This window comes from Aethalodelphis obliquidens, unplaced genomic scaffold (genome assembly GCF_003676395.1).
Source record: "Aethalodelphis obliquidens isolate GAN/ISIS:26980383/991018 unplaced genomic scaffold, ASM367639v1 scaffold1484, whole genome shotgun sequence".
NCBI lineage: Eukaryota > Metazoa > Chordata > Mammalia > Artiodactyla > Delphinidae > Aethalodelphis > Aethalodelphis obliquidens.
This window is the reverse complement of record NW_020839395.1, coordinates 782-6,213: the sequence shown is the minus strand read 5'-3', so window position 1 is coordinate 6,213 and position 5,432 is coordinate 782. Positions and strand designations below refer to the sequence as shown.

General features: G+C 43.8%; 1 long non-coding RNA gene across 1 annotated transcript; it reads left to right on the top strand.

Moving 5' to 3' along the window:
- Positions 1-6: 6 nt before the first annotated feature.
- LOC113617050 (uncharacterized) lies at positions 7-4,608 on the top strand. The gene is made up of 3 exons (XR_003431483.1): positions 7-742; positions 4,236-4,329; positions 4,564-4,608. It is a non-coding gene; the product is annotated as an uncharacterized LOC113617050 (long non-coding RNA).
- The last annotated feature ends 824 nt before the right edge of the window (positions 4,609-5,432 follow it).

Here is a 5,432-nt window from a genome sequence, read left to right as displayed (position 1 = left end):
CCAGGTAAGTGATGATAGGCACTTTCACCCCATAGAGACCATCCAGTCTTCATATGCTTAGGTAAGTGATATTTGTTCCTGTTTTGCCATGGCATTTTGAGGGCTAGGTTTTCAGGTAAGAATTGATAGTGTCTCACCAATTCTGGAAGCCATGTAATCCTCCTGTTCTTTATTTTATAAAAAATTTATGTTTGTGTAATTGTTGAGAGACTTGCAGATATCCAGGTAATTCTTATACAGCTGCGTGTCACAGTAGTAATCATGGTTTTCTTTTGCAGGTGAGCATCCAAGGGGTAATGCTGTGTCTAGCAATGGCCTAGATCTTGGAGTTACTGCAAGATTCCAGGTAGATTTGATGAATCCTGCAAGAGTGGTGGTGACAGGGTTATCTTCAGGGTCCAGGTAGTAAAGGTGGGTCCATAGACACATTCGTCACAATGCGTTTTCCAGTTTCCTGTTGAGAGGTCATGATGAACCTCATAATGATATGAAAGGGACATGGCTTGCATCCAGATAAGTGATAAGGTGGGCCTTTTGCACACAACAGACCATCTGATCTTCAGATATCTAGGGAAGTGTAGATATTGTTCCTAACTGTTGTGTTACCATCCTTTTTTGCAGGTATTCAGGTAAGAAATGTTGTCCCAACCAATGCTAGTAAGCATTAGCCCTTATGATTTTAGAGATTAAATATAACGTGTGTTTTTCCTTAGGAATGACAGAAGGATATGTAGGTATCCAGGTCAGTTATCATTTTGTTCATCACTTTTTTGTTTACCATGGCTTTTTGCAGTTATCTCGTCAAAGAGAGGATTGTGTCTCTAACTAGGGTGTTGACATTGAACTCTTACAAGTTTCTGGATACATTTGATGGGCCTCATAATTTTTTTTTTTTTTTTTTGCGGTACGCGGGCCTATCACTGTTGTAGCCTCTCCCGTTGCGGAGCACAGGCTCCGGACGTGCAGGCTCAGCAGCCATGGCTCATGGGCCCAGCCGCTCCGTGGCATGTGGGGTCTTCCCAGACCAGGGCACGAACCCACGTCCCCTGCATCAGCAGGCGGACTCTCAACCACTGCGCCACCAGTGAAGACCCAGAAATCTCTTGAATCCCTATACCCTAATGATGAAAAATCTGAAAGAGAATTAAGGAAATAGTCCCATTTACTATTGCAACAAAAAGAATAAAATACCTAGGAATAAACCTACCTAGGGAGACAAAAGACCTGTATGAAGAAAACTATAAAACACTGATGAAATAAATTAAAGATGATACAAACAGATGGAGAGATATACCATGTTCTTGGATTGGAAGAATCAACATTATGAAAATGACTATGCTACCCAAAGCAATCTACATATTCAGTGCAATCCCTATCAAACTACCAATGGCATTTTTCACAGAACTAGAACAAAGAATTTCACAATTTGTATGGAAACACAAAAGACCCCGAATAGCCAAAGCAGTCTTGAGAACGAAAAATGGAGCTGGAGGAATCAGGCTCCCCGACTTCAGACTATACTACAAAGCTACAGTAATCAAGACAGTATGTTACTGGCACAAAAATAGAAATAGAGATCATGGAACAGGATAGAAAGCCCAGAGCTAAACCCACACACATATGGTCACCTTATTTTTGATAAAGGAGGCAAGAATATACAATGGAGAAAAGACAGCCTTTTCAGGAATTGGTGCTGGGCAAACCAGACAGCTACATGTAAAAGAATGAAATTAGAACACTCCCTAACACCATACACAAAAATAAACTCCAAATGGATTAAAAACCTAAATGTAAGGCCAGACACTATCAAATTCTTAGAGGAAAGCATAGGCAGAACACTCTATGACCTAAATCACAGCAAGATCCTTTTTGACCCACCTCCTAGAGTAATGGAAATAAAAACAAAAATAAACAAATGGGACCTAATGAAACTTCAAAGCTTTTGCACAGCAAAGGAAACCATAAATAAGATGAAACGACAGCCCTCAGAATGGGAGAAAATATTTGCAAATGAAGCACCTGAGAAAGGATTAATCTCCAAAATTTACAAACAGCTCATGCAGCTCAATATCAAAAAAACAAACAACCCAATCCAAAAATGGGCAGAAGACCTGAATAGACATTTCTCCAAAGAAGATATACAGATTGCCGACAAACACAGGAAAGGATGTTCAACATCACTAATCATTAGAGAAATGCAAATCAAAACTACAATGAGGTATTACCTCACACCTGTCAGAATGGCCATCATCAAAAAATCTACAAACAGTAAATGCTGGAGAGGGTGTGGAGAAAAGGGAGCCCTCTTGCACTGTTGGTGGGAATGTAAATTGATACAGCCACTATGGAGAACAGTATGGAGGTTCCTTAAAAAACTAAAAATAGAACTACCATACGACCCAGCAATCCCACTACTGGGCATATACCCTGAGAAAACCATAATTCCAAAAGAGTCACGTACCACAATGTTCATTGCAGCTCTATTTACAATAGCCAGGACATGGAAACAACCTAAGTGTCCATCATCAGATGAATGCATAAAGAAGATGTGGCACATATATACAATGGAATATTACTCAGCCAGAAAAGGAAACAAAATTGAGTTGTTTGTAGTGAGGTGGATGGACCTAGAGTCTGTCATACAGAGTGAAGTGAGTCAGAAAGAGAAAAACAAATACCATATGCTAACACATATATATGGAATCTAAGAAAAAAAAAGTTCTGAGGAACCTATGGGCAGGACCGGAATAAAGACGCAGACATAGAGAATGGACTTGAGGACATGGGGAGCGGGAAGGGTAAGCTGGAACGAGGTGAGCTAGTGGCATGGACTTATGTATACTACCAAATGTAAAATAGGTAGCTAGTGGGAAGCAGCCTCATAGCACAGGGAGATCAGCTCTGTGCTTTGTGACCACCTAGAGGGGTGGGTTAGGGAGGGTGGGAGGAAGATGCAAGAGGGAAGAGATATGGGGATATATGTATTTGTATAGCTGATTCATTTTGTTATAAAGCAGAAACTAACACACCATTGTAAAGCAGTTATACTCGAATAAAGATGTTTAAAAAATTTTTAAAAACAAGATATATTGGGCTTCCCTGGTAGTGCAGTGGTTGAGAGTCCGGCTGCTGATGCAAGGGACACGGGTTCGTGCCCCGGTCTGGGAAGATCTCACACACCGCGGAGCGGCTGGGCCCGTGAGCCATGGCCGCTGAGCTTGCGCGTCTGGAGCCTGTGCTCCGCAGCGGGAGAGGCCACAACAGTGAGAGCACCGTGTACCGCAAAAAAAAAAACCCAAAAAACAATAAAACATATATATATATGTATATATATATATATATATAGAGAGAGAGAGAGTTCTTAGGCCCTTTTCTAGGTACTTGATAGTCTGTGTCAGTCGAGGTCCTCCAAGGAGTGGATGTCAAGAGGAAATGATCAATGAAGCATGCTAGAGGCATATTGGGGAAACCCTTGTGCAGGATGGAGTGGAGGAAACAGTAGCAGGCCAGGGGGGTCTTCTGGCCGTGGTACAGGTCTGATGCCGGTGAGAGGAGGCAGGGAAGGGAGCAGGCGCGCTGGGGAGGGTGCCCTCAGGCGGCGGTGCAGTCTACGAAGTCTTGGGCCATATCAATGGGTCATCTTCAAGCTCATCTCCCATCAGAGGAGTCTCTTGTCCCCCAGCAGTGGGCCTGAAAGGGTGTCTCTGCTGTGCTTCATTGTCGCCCACTTGCAGCCTAGGGGAAGCACAGCCTCAGTGCAAACCCACGGGAGGATCCAGAGCTGAGGCTGTGAAACACTTAGGCTCCCAGCAGCAGATTCTCTAGAAGGAGCTCTGGCTGGTGCATGTCCATGGTCACCACACAGCTATCATGTTCAAAGCTCACAACCCCTCTTCCAAGCATTTTGTAATCTCCAGTTAACAAAAGGGGAAACAGGGCTTAAATAAATTGCCCCAAAGCACTTGGCCCTGATTTGGTCCAGCCAGCTTCCAAAGCCAAGTTTTAAAGACCCCCAAACCGTGTTTTTTCTTCTCTCATGTGGTAGATTAAATTATTGTTCAGCAAGTATGTAGCCTCCTACCCCCACCAACTCCATGGGAGGGATCATTCTGCCCCATTGACGTGACCTTGGCGTGTGTCTTGTTTGGGCCATGGAATGTGGGTATAAAGGACTGTGAGCCAGTTCTGAGCCTCAGCTTTGAGAGGCATCATGTGTTTGCCCTCATCTCTTCCAGGAGAAGCCATATCAGGAGAAGATCAGATGCCCAGTCAAACTCTGCCTAAAGCAAAGCACTGTATCCCCCACCTAGCCAACCTGAAGATCCAAAAGTGAGCCATAAAGGCTTGTAGTTGTACATCACTGAGATTTGGGTGACTTCTTAGGCAGTATTACTTTGGCAAGAGCTGACTGATACATATCATGTTGCCAACAGAAGGAGTAATTGATGCTGCCTGAGGGAGATGGTAAAGACTTCATGGAGGAAGTAACATTTAAGCAGATTATTGTTTTGTTTTGTTTTGCGGTATGCGGGCCTCTCACTGTTGTGGCCTCTCCTGTTGCAGGGCACAGGCTCCGGACGCGCAGGCTCAGCGGCCATGGCTCACGGGCCCAGCCGCTCCGCGGCATGTGGGATCTTCCTGGACCGGGGCCCGAACCCGTGTCCCCTGCATCGGCAGGTGGCCTCTCAACCACTGCGCCACCAGGGAAGCCCCAGATTATTCTTAAAAATAATAAAATTCCATTTTTGAAAAAAGGTTTGTCTATTTTCATTATCAAAATTTTGGAAAATATGGCAAGTATTAAAAGGAAAGTCAAAGAGATTACATCTGTTGATATTTTTTATATTAGAGTCCTTCTCCATGCATACTATGCCTTTATACACTCTGGGGCTTTGCCTTTTATGACCTAACTTACTATCATCAATCAGCATTCTTATTTATTTATTTATTTTTATTTTTGGCTACATTGGGTCTTCATTGCTGCACGTGGGCTTTCTCTAGTTACGGCGAGCAGGGGCTCCTCTTCATTGTGGTGCACAGGCTTCTCATAGCAGTGGCTTCTCTTGTTGTGGAGCATGGGCTCTAGGCATGCGAGCTTCAGTAATTGTGGCACATGGGCTCAGTAGTGGTGGCTCACGGGCTCTAGAGCACAGGCTCAGTAGTTGTGGCACACGGGCTTAGTTGCTTCGTGGCATGTGGGATCTTCCCAGACCGGGGCTCAACCTGTGTGCCCTATATTGGCAGGTGGATTCTTAACCACTGTGCCACCAGGGAAGTCCCAATCTGCATTCTTATATATGATCAAATATTCTTTGAAAACATAGTTTGTAATGGTTGCATAATATTCATGGCAGCACTAACTTGAGCTTCAAGGACAAGTTGAAGCACATCAGAAGGACATTCTTCCATTCATTTGTTTAAAATTATTTATT